Raw genomic sequence first — 19,823 nt, 5'->3', positions numbered from 1 at the left:
CCATGGCCTGGCAATCACAAACTTGGTAGATGCTAAGAACATGATACCTATAGAGCAATCTCTGAGCCAGATACCTCTCTGAGGCTTAAAGAACAGATAAATCTGGATTTGAATTCTCACCTATCACTTACTTTGTGCCCTTGGCAAGTTGTGTGACCCGGCTAAGTCTCACTTTCCTCATCTATAAAATCGGAAGAATCATGGTATCTCAAGCACAGGAGATTCAAGAGATTCACAGGCTGATGTATGCAGATGTAACCAGTACAGTGCCTGGCATATAGCAAGCATTCAAAAAATGGCATTCAGTAGGAGTTAGAAACAGGGTAAGATAATGGGTAATTGGAGCTGATGGAATACAGACTGTGCAATAGGACTAGATACAAAAACTCAAAAATGGACAGCACAATAATACCTAATTGTAAAGTAATCATGTTAAAATACTGAATGAAGCTGCATCCGAGCTATAGGTTTTCGTTTTGTTTTGTTTTGTTTGTTTTGTTCTTATTATTATTACTTTTATTTTTTTTCTCTATATCAATATTCTATATCTTTTTCGGTTATATTGCTAGTTCTTCTAAACCGATGCAAATGTACTAAGAAACGATGATCATGCATCTATGTGATGATGTTAAGAATTACTGATTGCATATGTAGAATGGTATGATTTCTAAAAAAAAAAAAAAATGGTCAGCACAATACTGCCTAATTGTAATGTAATTATGTTGGAACGCTGAATGAAGCTGCATCTGAGCTATAGTTGTTTTTTTTTTTCTCTTATATATTTTTGTACTTTTTATTTTTAGTTTTGTTTTCTCTCTGTGTTATCACTTTATTTCTTTTTCTGTTGTCGTGCTATTTCTTTCTCTAAATCAATGCATATGTACTGAGAAATGATGACCATACACCTATGTGATGATATTAAGAATTACTGATTGCATATGTAGAACGGAATGATTTCTAAATGTTGTGTTAGTTAATTTTTTTTAATTAATAAAAAAATTTTAAAAATAAAATAAAATAAAAAATAAAAAAAAAATGGCATTCAATAAATTCTTTTTAAGAACACCTCTACCCAACCTTCATCCTCCCTTGGATAGAAGTGGGCAACAACAATGCTCTCTGAACATAGGACCACAAGAAATAGATTGGAAATTATGACAATGGTAGAAATGTGAACAAGTGATATGCATCTCTTATACGACCAGGAAAGAGTTTTCAAAAGGAAACCTAATCCTTTCCTTGGCAGTATAGGTTTCATTTTAGTCCCTCTATGAAAAGGCTAGCTAGAGCTTCTCCATTCTCCACACAAACACATACAATCTGTTGTTAAAGCCAAAGGCTCTTCGTTTACAAAACAAGGCAGCAGAAAACAGGTGAAGGAGAAAAATCCTCACCTACAGCCACCACCTAGTAAGACCTGGTTTTTCCTATAGGGAGAGGAGATAGATTCTGGGAAAATGGGAAGGGTCTGGGAACACTAGTAGGGAAAAGCTTAAAGGAACAAAAGGAAATGGCAGTGACAAGGGAGAGTGAGTAACTGAGAGTGGATATTTACTGCCCAGGACATCCCAGACAACTACAAAAGCCACAGGGGCCCTTCCATTCTGGAAGCTGGAAGTGACCCTTCACTCTTTGTGTATTAAGGGTCTCAATACCCAGACCAGAGACCGAATACCTCATTTCTTCTCCACAATTCTGTACAGCCCTCAACCAGTCACTAACTTCATCTTAATCAGTGCCTAGGGAGCATGTGCTTTGGAGAAGGACAGACAAAATCCTCTGGAACAGGAAGAGAAGAGTGACTGTCTCCACCCTGGGCATCCATCGGCAAAGATAATCTCTCTCAGTGGGGTGCAGCCATGTCTCACCACTTCCTCAACCTCTTCCCTGATGCAGCTCACCATTACCTCCTGACTGTGCTGCTGTTGTGAACGTCTAAGCTGTCTTCTAAATTGTACCTCTGCCTCCTTATATTTTAGTCTTGAGACAGAGAGAGTGATCCTTTCAAAGTATAAGTCAAAAACTCACAGAGCTATACACTAAAAAGGGTGAATTTCACTGTATGAAAAGCCCACCTAGCTGGGAAAAAAAAAAAAAAGCTGTGTCCGAGCTCTTACCCTCTCCAAGGGAAAGCTACAGTAATACCTTGAGCAATAAGAGATGTCTAGCCCAGACAATGGCCTTACTAAATAGAAGCAGAAAGTGGACAGTAGAAAGAATTCCATCAACAGTATAAGATACTGCAGAACCATTCAAGATGAGAACTGAGCACAGGCCTTAGGATCTGAGGACTGGAGTGCCCTGGGCACAGTGCACTGAGTTATAAAGGATGGGCAGTTCCTTGCTGGCAAGATAGCTCTCCAGTGCCAACTATGGCAGGAAAGGGAAGGCAAGAGTTGAGGGCAGCAGGCAGAGGCTAGCATTTTCCGGGGACTGGAAGAGACTCTTGAGCATGTGCTCAGGCTCAAAAAAAGGAATTAATGGAGGGTAGAGTACTAAAAATGGAAGGGAAAAAAGGGACACCTGACAAAACAAGTCTCAGAGAAGATGGCAAAGGTGGTACTGTGTTAGCTCCTTCCTCTATAAGTAGAAGAAGGAGGAGAATGGTTACCACTCAGAAGTAACCATGGGGAGGACAACATTCAAGAGAGCCATCCTATGCTGCCTCCTATAGGCACAAGGGTCTTATTTCCACAGGGAATACCAGCCTTCTCAGAAACTACAAGTTTTTCAAATAAGACTATTTACTCTAAGGTACATTAAGCAGACCATAAACTTCATCCAATGAAGATTTTATATGATCTTCCATTTTCCTCTACACTAAAATACTGACAAAGTTGGTGCTGCTAAGTCAGGTTCCTTTCATCTCTATCTGGATTCATCCCCTTGTGTTGCAATGTTCTGCTATTCCACACTCATTTGCCCTGCTTTTCCTGTCTCCCATTGTTCTGCTGCTTTAGGTCAAGGCTAAGACTGCCTGGTAAGGTACGTAGAGGTTTCAACATCTGTCATGGCTCCAGGCTCACTGCATTCCTTGGAATGCCCCACCACATGGTCAGCATATGTTCCCTTGCTGCCTGTCACTAGCCCTGGGGATGGCACCTCTCTCTGCAGTTCAAGGCTTCCACTCCTTTCTCTAATGTGAGAACCCACAGCAATCTGATAGGAAACACAAAGTGATAAGGGAGATATTATACTGGTATCTTTGGAAGCCTACTTCCTGACTGGGGATCAAAGACTTAAGAGCTAAAACTATAAAACTTCAGAAGAAAGTATACATATCGTCATGATCCTGAATTAGGCAGTGGTTTCTTAGACGTGATACCAAAGACACAAGCAACCAAAAGAAAAGTAGGTAAATTGAACTACCTCATCAAAACTAAAAGCTTGTGTGCATCAAACTACACTATAAGAAAGTGAAAAGACAATCCATAAAATAAGAGAAAACCTTTGCAAATCAGATATCTGATAAGGAGTTCATATAAAAAATATATAAAGAATTTCTACAAGTCATCAACAAAATGATAATTTAAAAATGGGCAAAGGACTTGAATAAATATTTCTCCAAAGAAGATATTTGAATAGCCAATGAGCATATGAAAACATGCTTATCCATGCAGTGGGTTTAGAGAATAGCTAAATTATTCAAAGCTTATCCATGCAGTGGGTTTAGAGAATAGCTTGAGGCACAAGCCTGGGGTCCTCCATGATCCTTTCTGCACAGTCATCTTATTGTAGGCATGCACATGTGGCCTTAGGAATTTCCCCACTTACAAATGTCTCACCTCTTCTCTAGGAATGTTTCCTCATGGTTCCCGGAAATGCACTGTATATTCTACAGGCAGCGCAACTTCATTGCTTTCCCACAGTGTCTGTAGGAGCGTTAAGAAAATTAAAATCAAAACAACAATGAGCCTGCCCTGATCAAATTGGTCGAGTGAGACACTTCAGGGTTTCATCCCTCCACAGAGGCTTTGAATAACCAGCAACAAATGGGAGAAACATCTGCCGAATCAAGAAAACTGCTACTTAAAAGCAGTAGGATCCCCCGGCACCCTGGATGGCCATCCCTCACCACCCATCAGCTTAGCACAGCGCCAGCCCAAGCTCCCAGATGTAGAATCCCAATCCAGGTTCCAGGGGTAGAAGAATAATCCTTTGTACACATACTAGGAGCATGTATGTCTGGTCCAATCTGTCTGGTGGTGGCCTGAGGGACTCACCCTCCCAGAACTTTCTCTGAGTATAGAAGGTGGCTCACAGAACGCTCCTACAGACACTGTGGGAAAGCAATGAAGTTGCGCTGCCTGTAGAATATACAGTGCATTTCCAGGAACCATGAGGAAACATTCCTAGAGAAGAGGTGAGACATTTGTAAGTGGGGAAATTCCTAAGGCCACATGTGCATGCCTACAATAAGATGACTGTGCAGAAAGGATCATGGAGGACCCCAGGCTTGTGCCTCAAGCTATTCTCTAAACCCACTGCATGGATAAGCTCTGAAGAAGAGCACTAGAACTGGTCTATCTGCAAAGACTGGGAAAGGTCCTTTCTTTTTCCTTCTACACTTTCCTTCTTTCTTTTTTTTTTTTTATTAACTCCTAGCATTTAAGAAAAGCTCTGTCATAATATAAGCTTTATACAAGCTTAAGGAACAGATGCCTCAGAATCTAAATTCCAGTGACAACACATTAAAATTTAACAAAAGATTACAAAACATACAAAGAAATAGGAAGTGATAACCCAAGCAAGGTAGAAGATTAAAGCATTAGAAACCATCAGTAGGACTTCCTGGAAGATGGCGGCTTAGTAAGACGCGCGGATCTTAGTTTCTTCTCCAGGACACCTACTAGGGGAGTAGAAACGATACAGAAAGCGCCCAAAGCCACAACAGAGATAAAAAAGACAGCGTACCCCATCCTGGAACGGCTGGCTGGCTGAGAGAAGCAGCTCGGGTGAGATCGCCGAGGTGCGCGGGCCTTACCGGGCGGGGTGGCAAGCGGCCGGAGTTACTCCCTTCCCCCTTCCCGGGCCGGCTGGGAGAATTGGAGAGGTGGTCCCCTGAAACCAAGGCGACTGGCGCCCACACCACGCGCAGCCCCTGGACCAACTGAGAGAATTGGATCGGAAACCCCCAGGCCGCGGAGAACGGTGACCCCGTGACTCCCGGGGAACGTGCACTCTCTCGGGCGGGCCGCTGCCGCTGGCGCCCTCCCGCCACGCTTGTTGCCCAGGGCCGACTAGGAAATTCGGACGGGCTCTTTCCCTGGCTGCGGCGACCAGCAACCCTCCCTGCGTTCGGACCCCGGGCCGGCTCAAGCCGCTTCGGCTAGCGAACCCCCAGGACGGCGAGAGTTTTCCAAAGTTTAAGGTCCCACAGCACCTTTTACTGGTGGGACCCGCAGACAAACGTGTGCCACGAGCGCCACCTACTGGGCAGGATAAGAAAAACAGAACCCAGAGATTTCACAGAAAAATATTACAACCTTGCTGGGTCCAACACCAAGAGAAATCTGAATAAATGCCCAGACGCCAGCAGCAGAAGATAACTGTCCACGCTCAAAAGATTGAGAATATGGCCCAGTCAAAGGAACAAACCAATAGCTCAAATGAGACACAAGAGCTGAGACAACTAATGCTGAATATACGAACAGAAATGGAAAACCTCTTCAAAAATGAAATCGATAAATTGAGGGAGGACATGAAGAGGACATGGGCTGAACATAAAGAAGAAATAGAAAAACTGAAAAAACAAATCGCAGAACTTATGGAAGTGAAGGATAAAGTAGCAAACATAGAAAAAATAATGGATAGCTACAATGATAGATTTAAAGAGACAGAAGATAGAATTAGTGATTTGGAGGATGGAACATCTGAATTCCAAAAAGAAACAGAAACTATAGGGAAAAGAATGGAAAAATTTGAACAGGGTATCAGGGAACTCAAGGACAATATGAACCGCACAATATACGTGTTGTGGGTGTCCCAGAAGGAGAAGAGAAGGGAAAAGGAGGAGAAAAACTAATGGAAGAAATTTTCACTGAAAATTTCCCAACTCTTATGAAAGACCTAAAATTACAGATCCAAGAAGTGCAGCGCACCCCAAAGAGATTAGACCCAAATAGGCGTTCTCCAAGACACTTACTAGTTAGAATGTCAGAGGTCAAAGAGAAAGAGAAGATCTTGAAAGCAGCAAGAGAAAAACAATCCATTACATACAAGGGAAACCCAATAAGACTTTGTGTAGATTTCTCAGCAGAAACCATGGAAGCTAGAAGACAGTGGGATGATATATTTAAAATACTAAAAGAGAAAAACTGCCAACCAAGACTCCTATATCCAGCAAAATTATCCTTCAAAAATGAGGGAGAAATTAAAACATTCTCAGACAAAAAGTCACTGAAAGAATTTGTGACCAAGAGACCAGCTCTGCAAGAAATACTAAAGGGAGCACTAGAGTCAGATACAAAAAGACAGAAGAGAGAGATATGGAAAAGAGTGTAGAAAGAAGGAAAATCAGATATGATATATATAATACAAAAGGCAAAATGTTAGAGGAAAATATTATCCAAACAGTAATAACACTAAATGTCAATGGACTGAATTCCCCAATCAAAAGACATAGATTGGCAGAATGGATTAAAAAACAGGATCCTTCTATGTGCTGTCTACAGGAAACACATCTTAGACCCAAAGATAAACATAGGTTGAAAGTGAAAGGTTAGGAAAAGATATTTCATGCAAATAACAACCAGAAAAGAGCAGGAGTGGCTATACTAATATCCAACAAATTAGACTTCAAATGTAAAACAGTTAAAAGAGACAAAGAAGGACACTATATACTAATAAAAGGAACAATTAAACAAGAAGACATAACAATCATAAATATTTACGCACCGAATCAGAATGCCCCAAAATACGTGAGGAATATACTGCAAACACTGAAAAGGGAAATAGACTCATATACCATAATAGTTGGAGACTTCAACTCACCACTCTCATCAAGGGACAGAACATCTAGACAGAGGATCAACAAAGAAATAGAGAATCTGAATATTACTATAAATGAACTAGACTTAATAGACATTTATAGGACATTACATCCCACAACAGCAGGATACACCTTTTTCTCAAGTGCTCATGGATCATTCTCAAAGATAGACCATATGCTGGGTCACAAAGCAAGTCTTAACAAATTTAAAAAGATTGAAATCTTACACAACACTTTCTCGGACCATAAAGGAATGATGTTGGAAATCAATAATAGGCAGAGTGCCAGAAAATTCACAAATACGTGGAGGCTCAACAACACACTCCTAAACAACGACTGGGTCAAAGAAGAAATTGCAAGAGAAATTAGCAAATACCTCGAGGCGAATGAAAATGAAAACACAACATATCAAAACTTATGGGACGCAGCAAAGGCAGTGCTAAGAGGGAAATTTATTGCTCTAAATGCCTATATCAGAAAAGAAGAAAAGGCAAAAATTCAGGAATTAACTATCCATTTGGAAGAACTGGAGAAAGAACAGCAAGCTAACCCCAAAGCAAGCAAAAGGAAAGAAATAACAAAGATTAGAGCACAAATAAATGAAATTGAAAACATGAAAACAATAGAGAAAATCAATAAGACCAGAAGTTGGTTCTATTAGAAAATCAATAAGATTGATGGGCCCTTAGCAAGATTGACAAAAAGAAGAAGAGAGAGGATGCAAATAAATAAGATCAGAAATGGAAGAGGAGACATAACTACTGACCTCACAGAAATAAAGGAGGTAATAACAGGATACTATGAACAACTTTACGCTAATAAATACAACAATTTAGAGGAAATGGACGGGTTCCTGGAAAGACATGAACAACCAACTTTGACTCAAGAAGACATAGATGACCTCAACAAACCAATCACAAGTAAAGAAATTGAATTAGTCATTCAAAAGCTTCCTAAAAAGAAAAGTCCAGGACCAGATGGCTTCACATGTGAATTCTACCAAACGTTCCAGAAAGAATTAGTACCAATTCTCTTCAAACTCTTCAAAAAAATCGAAGTGGAGGGAAAACTACCTAATTCATTCTATGAAGCCAACATCACCCTCATACCAAAACCAGGCAAAGATATTACAAAAAAAGAAAACTACAGACCAATCTCTCTAATGAATACAGATGCAAAAATCCTCAATAAAATTCTAGCAAATCGTATCCAACAACACATTAAAAGAATTATACATCATGACCAAGTAGGATTCATCCCAGGTATGCAAGGATGGTTCAACATAAGAAAATCAATTAATGTAATACACCATATCAACAAATCAAAGCAGAAAAATCACATGATCATCTCAATTGATGCAGAGAAGGCATTCGACAAGATTCAACATCCTTTCCTGTTGAAAACACTTCAAAAGATAGGAATACAAGGGAACTTCCTTAAAATGATAGAGGGAATATATGAAAAACCCACAGCTAATATCATCCTCAATGGGGAAAAATTGAAAACTTTCCCCCTAAGATCAGGAACAAGACAAGGATGTCCACTATCACCACTATTATTCAACATTGTGTTGGAGGTTCTAGCCAGAGCAATTAGACAAGAAAAAGAAATACAAGGCATCAAAATTGGAAAGGAAGAAGTAAAACTATCACTGTTTGCAGACGATATGATACTATACATCGAAAACCAGGAAAAATCCACAACAAAACTACTAGAGCTAATAAATGAGTACAGCAAAGTAGCAGGTTACAAGATCAACATTCAAAAATCTGTAGCATTTCTATACACTAGTAATGAACAAGCTGAGGGGGAAATCAAGAAACGAATCCCATTTACAATTGCAACTAAAAGAATAAAATACCTAGGAATAAATTTAACTAAAGAGACAAAAAACCTATATAAAGAAAACTACAAAAAACTGCTAAAAGAAATCACAGAAGACCTAAATAGATGGAAGGGCATACCGTGTTCATGGATTGGAAGATTAAATATAGTTAAGATGTCAATCCTACCTAAATTGATTTACAGATTCAATGCAATACCAATCAAAATCCCAACAACTTATTTTTCAGAAATAGAAAAACCAATAAGCAAATTTATCTGGAAGGGCAGGGTGCCCCGAATTGCTAAAAACATCTTGAGGAAAAAAAACGAAGCTGGAGGTCTCGCGCTGCCTGACTTTAAGGCATATTATGAAGCCACAGTGGTCAAAACAGCATGGTATTGGCATAAAGATAGATATATCGACCAATGGAATCGAATAGAGTGCTCAGATATAGACCCTCTCATCTATGGACATTTGATCTTTGATAAGGCAGTCAAGCCAACTCACCTGGGACAGAGCAGTCTCTTCAATAAATGGTGCCTAGAGAACTGGATATCCATATGCAAAAGAATGAAAGAAGACCCATCTCTCACACCCTATACAAAAGTTAACTCAAAATGGATCAAAGATCTAAACAGTAGGTCTAAGACCATAAAACAGTTAGAGGAAAATGTTGGGAGATATCTTATGGATCTTACAACTGGAGGCGGTTTTATGGACCTTAAACCTAAAGCAAGAGCACTGAAGAAGGAAATAAATAAATGGGAACTCCTCAAAATTAAACACTTTTGTGCATCAAAGAACTTCATCAAGAAAGTAGAAAGACAGCCTTCACAATGGGAGACAATATTTGGAAATGATATATCAGATAAAGGTCTAGTATCCAGAATTTATAAAGAGATTGTTCATCTCAACAACAAAAAGACAGCCAACCCAATTACAAAATGGGAAAAAGACTTGAACAGACACCTCTCAGAAGAGGAAATACGGATGGCCAAGAGGCACATGAAGAGATGCTCAATGTCCCTGGCCATTAGAGAAATGCAAATCAAAACCACAATGAGATATCATCTCACACCCACCAATGGCCATTATCAACAAAACAGAAAATGACAAGTGCTGGAGAGGATGCGGAGAAAGAGGCACACTTATCCACTGTTGGTGGGAATGTCAAAGGGTGCAACCACTGTGGAAGGCAGTTTGGCGGTTCCTCAAAAAGCTGAATATAGAATTGCCATACGACCCAGCAATACCATTGCTAGGTATCTACTCAAAGGACTTAAGGGCAAAGACACAAATGGACATTTGCACACCAATGTTTATAGCAGCATTATTTACAATTGCAAAGAGATGGAAACAGCCAAAATCTCCATCAACAGAAGAGTGGCTAAACAAACTGTGGTATATACATATGATGGAATATTATGCAGCTTTAAGACAAGATAAACTTATGAAGCATGTAATAACATGGATGGACCTAGAGAATATTATGCTGAGTGAATCCAGCCAAAAGCTAAAGGACAAATACTGTATGGTCCCACTGATGTGAACGGACATTCGAGAATAAACTTGAAATATGTCATTGGTAACAGAGTTCAGCAGGAGTTAGAAACAGGGTAAGACAATGGGTAATTGAAGCTGAAGGGATACAGACTGTGCAACAGGACTAGATACAAAAACTCAAAAATGGACAGCACAATAATACCTAATTGTAAAGTAATCATGTTAAAACACTGAATGAAGCTGCATCTGAGCTATAGGTTTTTGTTTTGTTTTGTGTTGTTTTGTTTTGATTTTACTATTATTACTTTTATTTTTTTCTCTATATTAACATTCTATATCTTTTTCTGTTGTGTTGCTAGTTCTTCTAAACCAATGCAAATGTACTAAGAAATGATGATCATGCATCTATGTGATGATGTTAAGAATTAATGATTGCATGTGTAGAATGGTATGATCTCTAAATGTTGGGTTAATTTCTTTTTTTCCGTTAATTAAAAAAAAAAAAAAGAGAGAAGGGATAATTGGAGATGAAGGGATACAGACTGTACAACGGGACTGGATATAAAAACTCAGAAATGGACAGCACAATACTACCCAATTGTAATGCAATTATGTTAAAACACTGAATGAAGCTACATGTGAGGTATAGGTTTTTTGTTTTTGTTTTTTTTGTTTTTTTTTCTTTCTATTATTGTTTTAATTCTTATTCTGTTGTCTTTTTATTTCTTTTTCTAAATCGATGCAAATGTACTAAGAAATGATGAATATGCAACTATGTGATGTTATTAAGAATTACTGATTGTACATGTAGATTGGAATGATTTCTAATTGTTTTGTTAATTCTTTTTTTAATTAATAAAAAAAAAATGACATGAAAAAAAAAAAAAAAAAAACCATCAGTAGGAGGCCAGACTAGGGACACACCCGACAAAGACTTTTTTTAAATGGCTCTAATTCTGCTCAAAGACCTAACGGAAAACACAGAGAAAGAACTGAAAGGAAACTAGGAAAATGATAGATAAACATATAGAGAATAGCAATTGAGAGCTAGAAATTATGAAAAGGAACCAAGCAGAGCTGAAGACAACAATAACAGAGATTAAAAATTCCCTAGATGGGTTCAACAGCAAATTGGAGATGGCAGAAGAATCTGTGAACCTGAAGATAATTGAAACCATCCAGTCTGAACAGCAGAAGGAAGGAAGAATGAAGAAAAGTGAGAAACCTGTGGGACACCATCAAGTGTCTAATATATAAGTACTAATATACGTATTGTGGGACTCCCAGAGGAAAACAGAGGAAAGGGCAGAGAGAATATTCAAAGAAATAATGGCTGAAAGTTTCCCAAATTTACCAAAAGACATGAATGTTCAGGGAACTCCAAACAGGATAAACCCACACTGCCAGTCCATAGCATGTTATAATCAAACTGCTGAATGTTGAAAACAAAGACAGAATTATGAAAGCTGCAAGAGAGAATTGCCATGTACAAGGGAGACTCGATAAGATTAGGTGCTGACTGCTCATCAGAATCCATGAAGGCTATAGGGCAGCAGGATGACATATTTAAAGGGCTGAAAGCAAAAAAACTGTTAAGCAAGAATTCTACTCTCTCTCTCTCTCTCTCTCTCTCTCTCTCTCTCTCTCTCTCACTGTTTCCCCCTCATCAGTTTGACCAGTGCGTTAATTACTTTTATGTGTTAAAGACCATTTTAAAAATGGTCTTTCAAAAACGAGGGAGAAAAAAAAAAATGAAGGAGAGATTAAGACATTCCCAGATAAACAAAAGCTGAGGGACTTTATTACCACTCAATCAGCCCTATAAGAGATGCTAAAGAGAGTTCCAATTTGAAAGGAAAAGACAATAGACAATAGATATAAGTCACATGAAGGAAGAAAGACCTCCAATAATGGTAACAACTGGTGTAAATATAAATACCTGTACCGTTGTATTTTTGGTTTATAATTTGCTTTTTACTTCCTGCAGTATCTAAAAGGCAAATGCATAAAATGTAATGAGAAATCGGTGGTTTATGATTCAGATATAGAAAGATGTAAATTGTGAAAAGAGCTACATAAAGGTGGGGGAATGGTTGTACAGGAACATAGTTTGTGCATACTATTGAAGTTAAGTTGGAATCAAAGCAAATAAAATTGTTACAAATTTAGGATATTAAATGTAGGCCTCATGATAATTACAAACAAAATATCAGAGGATATACCCATAGAGACTTATGAATACAGGCTGCCATGGCCGGGGGGGGGGGAGTAGGGGAAACAGACAGTTAATGTAAAATGGGTGTAGGGTTTCTATTTGGGAGATGGGAAAGTCTTAGTAATGGAAAGTGGTGAGGGTACCACAGCATAGTGAATGTGATTAATAGCACTGGATGTAATGCTTCAGAGTGGTTGAGACAGGAAAATGTACTTATGTTCCGCAATTTAAAAAAAAAAAAAAAGGAAGGAGCAACTAAAGAGACGATGACAATCCCATACATGATCCTAGACGAGATCTAGCAAGAAAGGAGAGAAAGCTCAAAAGAACAATTTTGGGACATATGGAAAAAATGGAATATAGACTGTAAGCTTTATATCAATTTTACATTCATGAACTTGATAACTGCACTCAGGGTGTTATATAAGTGAATGTCCTTGTTCTTAGGAAATGTATATGGCAATACTGAGAGTTCTCGGAGAGTAGTTAAACCAGGACATCTATCTTCTTGGAAGAATTGAGCCAAATAAATGAATCTGGGCATACCTTCAAAGTCAAAATTCTGATCCTGATATGAAATGCTGGGACTCTACCCATGGAAAAATCACTCAGCATATTATTCCCACCATCAGGATGCTCAAATAGAATCCTATGAGATGGTGGCATGTAAAGATGCCTTGTAAATTACTAAATACATAAATAAATTATTAGTATTTCAACTGAGGCTGGATAACCAAACAGCCAATTTAATTAACAGCCGCACAATTAATCGTGACAATTGAGATTTGACTGTGACATTGTCAATTCAAGTGGTATGGTGTAGACTCATGGTCATCCAAGAGAATAAAAATGCTGCCAGGGACATTGCTGGAGTAAAATTAGGAGCAGAAGTATTGTCCCAGCCCCAAATAAAGAAATGGAAACCCTGGGGGGAAGAAAAAAAGAGTTCTAGGAGCATGATAGATCCAACCTACATTCAAATGCTCAGAAAATGTATTGATAAATAGACAGACAAATACACAGATAGGTGGATAGACAGATACATGGACTGACAGAATGATGGACAGCTAGCCAGAATAATATAGCAAATGCGGCAAAATGTTAAAACTGGTGAATCTGGGTATCTGGGTGGGTAGGGGTATGTTGGTGTTTTCTGCATAGGGTTTCTATTATTTTTGTAACTGTCCTGTAAATTTGAAAGTATTACAAAATAGAAAGTTTTTTAATGTTCTTTATGAGAAGCCAATTCTGGGTCACAAGCTGCATTCAATTGTTATGTCTCTTTAATCACCTTTAATATGGAACAGCTCATCAGTTTTTCATTGTCCTTCACAATCTTGAAATTTCTGATGACTACAGGCCAGTCATTTTGTAAGTTTGACTGATATTTGGGTTTGATTGATATTTCCTCATGATTAGATTCAGACTATGAATTTTGGGTGGGAATACTAAGGAAATGATGTGTTCTCAATGCATTTCATATCAGGAGACAAAAAATATCAAATTGTCCCATTATTGGTGCTACTAGTAATATTACATTGTGATCATTTCATTAAAGTGATGTATGCCAGGTTAAAAAAAAACTATGAGATACTACTTCACATCCACCAGGATGGCTATAATCAAAAAAAGCAGATAATGACAAGTGTTGGCAAGGAGAAACTGAAGTCCTCATGCACTGCTGGTGGGAATGTAAAATAGTTAGGCTGCCTTGGAAAACAATTGGGCAGTTCCTCAAGAAGTTAAACAGAGTTACCATATGACTCAGCAATCCCACTTCTAGATACAAACTCAAAAGAATTGAAAACATGCTCACAAAAAACTTGCACACAAATAATATGGAACACTCTGTGTAGGTGGAGGGAGAAGGGAGCATATGGGAACTCTGTAGTTTCTGAATGATTTTTCTGTAAGCCTACAACTTCTCTAATTAAAATAAATTTTAACTTGCATACAAATGTTCATAGCAGCATTATTCATAGTAGTCAAAAACTAGAAATGACCCAAATGTTCATCAACCGAAGAAAGGATAGACCAAATGTAATATATCTATAAATGTTATATTATTAGGCAATAACAAAGGAATGAAGTACTAATACATGCTACAACATGGATAAGCCTTGAATACATTACACACATAAAAGAAGTCAAACAGAAAAGGTCAAATATTCTATGGTCCCACTTACTCGAAACAGCCAGAATAGGTAAATCCATAGATATATAAAGTAGATTGGTGACTGCGAGGGGTTGGGGGGAGGGGAAAATGCGGGGGTAGCTGCATAATGAGTATGGGATTTCCTTCTGGGGTGATGAAAATATTCCAGAATTAGATAGTGGTGACAGTTGCACAACCTTGTGAATATACTAAACACCACTGAATTTAAACACTTTGGGGATCAATTTTATGGCACGTGAATTATAATTTAATTTTTTTTTTAAGTCAAGAGCATAAACAGAACACACAAGGACAAACTGAGAAAGTTTAGAAGACTGGAAGAGCCTAAAAAGACCCCAACAACTAAAACAATGAGGGATCTTGGGTTGGATGCCAGAACAGAAAAGGGGCATTAGGAATAAAAGCTAGAGAAATTTGAAAAAGGGTTATGGTTTAGTTAATAATATTGTCCTTATATTAATTTACCCATGTTAATTTGATCAATGTATTATGGTTATGGAAGCTGTAAACTAGGTAAAGAGATATATGAACCATCTGCACCATTTCTGTAGGTCTAAAATGTTTCAAAATAAAAGTTAAAAAATAGAGGGCACTGGTGGTTCAGTGGTAGAATGTTTGCCTTCCATGCAGGAGACCTGGGTTCAATTCCCGGACCATGCACCTAAAAAAAAAAAAGAAATCTACATCCTCTTATCTACCCCACTACTCACCCTCTCCACCCCACACACCCCACCCACAATACACACACAATCTCTACAACCAGGCCTAAAAATAGAGGCCTTAACATTTCCTCTGCAAAACCATTAATGGAGGTTTGCAGCTCTGAGGTGCTAAGATTCAGGCATTTCACACCTGTTATATGTGGGCCAAACATACACCATCTAAGGTGAACAGTAGATGAGAACAGGAGACAGATCACTACAAGCAGCAGAGGAGCTCTACCCACCCCACACCACTACCTCCCCACCTAGTCCCTGGTAAGGGCAGAGGAGTTAACTAATCTGACTAGCAACAGCCCATGTTACTGATTAGACCTCATCTCTCCCACTCTCCTGTCAGGATCTGTGAGGTGAACCAGGCCCCAATTCTTTTGGACTCCCAAATACAACTTTACACACACCTGCCATGTTCCTATAGACTGTTGGTCAGAGGATGGTAAGGACTGAAGAGACAGCTCAAGGTTGGGGGAGTTGGAGGCCACCCTCCTTGGGGCTGTGAGCCTAAGTCACTTGCTCCAACCTAGCTCTGACCAATAAGTCTCATAGTAGGATGTCAGGGATCGTTTAATTCTCCTTTGCTGCAGCTCCTTCTGTGATCAGGGTCAGAAACCTGTGACAAAAGGAAGAGGCTACCCACATTCTTGGACCTTCTAGACAAATGCCATCAAATCTTGACCCTCAACTCTATACTCATAATGAACAGTCCAGCACTTTCAATCAAAATAGGAGGGGGGCTATCTACAGAGATGAGGTGGGGTGGCAAGGTACAGCTGGAGGAAAAGGAGGAAAAACAGTTTGGGCAATCGCTTCTCGGCCTTTTGGCTAAGATCAAGTGTATTATCTGTTCTTATCAGTTTAATATCTGATACGTCCTCTATCCGAGGACAATATATTAAATGGATTTTTGGAGCTGGGAGATGGAATAGGAGCTTGCTCCATCCACTCCACACATCAACCTGGTATTGCAGTACTTCCAGGAACGGTGCACCCCCTCGGGGGAATAATAAATGTATGAAAAATTAAAAAAAAAAAAAAAAACCAATTTGGGCAACAGCATGGGAAAATCCATTAAGAATAAAGAATAAGTAGGGTCCAAGATCATGACCCAAAAATCAGTAGCATTTCTATATATTAGTAATGAGAACTCTGAGGAGGAAATCAAGAAAAAAACTCCATTTACAATAGCAATCAAAAGAATAAAATATTGGGCGGGCCGCGGTGGCTCAGCGGGCAAAGTGCTTGCCTGCTATGCCGGAGGACCTCGGTTCGATTCCCGGCCCCAGCCCATGTAACAAAAACGGAGAAACAGAATACAATAAAACAAGAAAATGTTTAAAAATGTTTCCCTTTCTTCCTTCCTTCCTTCCTTCTATCCTTCCTTCCTTCTCTCTGTCTTTCCTTTAAAAAAAAAAAAAAAAAAAAAAAAAAAAAAAAAAAAAAAAAAGAATAAAATATTTAGAATTCAAATTATAACCAAGGCCAAAAAAGACCTATACACAGAAAACTATAAGAAATCACTAAAATCAAAGAAGACCTAAATAAATGGAAGGATACACCATGCTCATGGATTGGAAGACTAAATATAGTTAAAATGTCAATTCTACCCAAATTGATTTATAGATTCAATGCAATACCAATTCAAACCCCAACAACTTACTTTGCAGCAACAGAAAAACTAACGAGCAAAATTATTGCAAAGCCAGGGTGCCCTGAATAGCTAAAAATATCCTGAGAAAGAAGAATGAAGTGGGAGGTCTCACACTACCTGACTTTACAGCATATGTCAAAGGTACAGTGGTCAAAACAGCATGGTACTGGCATAAAGACAGATAAACTGACCAAGGGAATCAAACTGCAGGTTCAGAAACAGACCCACACATGTATGGCTACTTGATCTTCCAGGGCAAGCCAACTTCAACTGGGACAGAGCAGCCTCTTCAATAAGTAGTGTTTGGAGAACTAGGTATCCATATTCAAAAGAATGAAAGAGGACCCCTATCTCACATTTTAGACAAAAATTAACTCAAAATGAATTAAGGAACTAAACATTAGTATTAATAACAGAAAACTTTTAGAAAAAAATGTAGGAAAATATCTTAAAGATATTGTGATAGGAGGTGGTTTCCTAGATCTTACACCCAAAGCACAAGCAATGAAAGAAGAAAATTTTAAAATATTAAATCCTTTTTTGCAACAAAGGAATTTATCAGAAATGTAAAAAAGCAAACAAAAAAAAACAACCTATGCAATAGGAGACAATATTTGGAAACCACATATCAGGCAAAGATTTAATATCCAGAATATATAAAGAGATCCTACAACCTAACAACAAAAAAGATAAACAGACACTTTTCAGAAGAGGAAACACAAATGGCTCAAAAACATACGAAAAAAAGCTAAATCTCACTAGTTATTAGGGAAATACAAATCAAAACCATGAGGAAGATGGTGGAGTAGAGTGGATTGAGTTCACTCCTGCTCTGTGGAAAAAGATAGAGGATGGGGAGAAAGTGACCAGGACCGAGGTCCCAGAATGTGAGTAAACAAATAGGGTCTCTAAGGTGTATCTGGGGAAGGAGAGAGGCAGGAATTCAAGGCAGGAAGAACGGGGTGGGCCAATTGACCATGATCCCCATGGTGGAGTGGGCTGCGGCATGAGGGGAGGTGTGAACGGAGGGAACTGATTATCCCTCCGCTCCAGCCAGCTGCAGTTGCTGGCTTGGGAAACATCCTCTGCCACAAAAGTGCCCATGGGGAGCCCCAAGGCAGACCCAATCGTTCACCACAGAGGACTGGGCCTCCTGGCACTGGAAGTGATCACCTGGCCAGGTGCTAGGAATAGCCATCCCCACAGGCACAATCTGTGGTGGATCCTCCAGGTGCAGGGTGCTAAGGGTCAATTGATTCCCTACATGCTGGTCAGCTTCCTAGTCCTAAGGGCTGGACCAGCAAGCCGGGAGCTGCCCACCTGCTGCCTTCCTTCTTGGAACTGCTGCAGTCCAGGAAAGGCGGGCTTTGGGAAGAGGCGCCTCAAGAGCACCACCTATTGGTGAGAACAGTAAGTGCAGGCTGACTGCCGCACTCAGAGAAAAGGGGAGGTGCCTCAGAATCACCACCTGCTGGTAAGAAGGGGTAAGTGCAAGCAGGCTAACTCCTCTGCCAAGTTTTTTTCTCCTAATATTCTTTTTTCTTTTTCATTACTTTATTTTTAATATATTTTTACTAGTATAATTTTTAATTTTTATATATTTGATATTTTATTGACTGCTTTTCTTATTTTATATATTCTTTTTTATTATTCTATTTTACTTTTATTTTTGTTGTTATTTTTTCTTAAATTTTCTTTCCCTTTGGTAGGAATCAGTCTGAATTCACTTCCAGTATATCTTGGGCTGTCTCCTTCTTACTCTCAGGCCTACTACTGTGGAGGTATGTTTTGTTGTTGTTTTTCTTGTTGTTTTCATATCTTTATTATATTCTTATTTTCTCTTTTAGGGGTGTACATAGGCCAGGAATTGAGCCTGGGTCTCCCACATGGTGGGTGGCCGATCTAATACTGAAATACATGTGCACCCCGGCCTAGCTTTTTTTCTTTTTTTGGTGCATGGTCTGGGAATCAGACCTGGGTCTCCCACATGGAAGGGGAGCATTCTACCACTGAACCACCCGTGCACCCCCAGCCTAGCTTTTAATAGACCATCAAGTTGAACTGCACCCCCTACATGATACCTGGACCTTAGTTTGGCAGGAAATAACTGACAAACCAAGTGCAAAAGGAAACCTTCAACACTAAGTAAACACAAAACTTTAGATGAGTGAAGAAACCAATAGGCAAAATAACCATATTAAGATAGTCAAATGCCCCAAACACAACAGAAAATCACAAAGCTTGTAAATACCCAAGCAGAAATGACCATTAAATGACAAATAAAAACTAAAGGATAAAATTGTGAAATTGTAACCCATGTCAAAGTCTGAAAAATGTTCTACAACTAATTGTGGTGCTGTGCTTTGAAATTTATAGCTTTTTTGTATATATGTTATTTCTCACAAAAAAAGAAGGAAAAAAAAGTCAATTGTGAGGATAAAAATAGTATTTAAGCCCTCTAGCCTCCCATATTCTGGAGTAGCTAGAAGGAAAACTATGAGAGGATCGTATGGTAGCCCATGACAAACTCTGGGATCTATCCTATAACCACTTTTTGAAGAGTGCTTTAAAAACTTACTTTTTTATTTCTCTGCTTTGTATATATGTTATACTATACAATAAAAAAAGGAAAAAAAGACTAAAGGATAAGATGGTACTTTCAAGAACTACTATTAGAATAATTACTATGAACGTTAATGGACTAAACTCACCAATCAAAAGATACAGACTGACATAATGGGTAAAA

General features: G+C 38.7%; 1 protein-coding gene and 1 non-coding gene across 21 annotated transcripts in view; one reads left to right on the top strand and one right to left on the bottom strand.

Annotated features, from left to right (window-relative positions):
* Positions 1-19,823, bottom strand: part of RALGPS1 (Ral GEF with PH domain and SH3 binding motif 1) — a 617,170-nt gene that overhangs the window by 485,138 nt on the left and 112,209 nt on the right. The gene's annotated exons all lie outside the window — the stretch shown is intronic.
* LOC143675357 (U2 spliceosomal RNA) lies at positions 16,232-16,422 on the top strand. The gene has a single exon (XR_013171583.1). It is a non-coding gene; the product is annotated as a U2 spliceosomal RNA (small nuclear RNA).

This window comes from Tamandua tetradactyla, chromosome 2 (genome assembly GCF_023851605.1).
Source record: "Tamandua tetradactyla isolate mTamTet1 chromosome 2, mTamTet1.pri, whole genome shotgun sequence".
Taxonomy (NCBI): Eukaryota; Metazoa; Chordata; class Mammalia; order Pilosa; family Myrmecophagidae; genus Tamandua; species Tamandua tetradactyla.
This window is presented reverse-complemented; position numbering and strand designations above follow the sequence as displayed.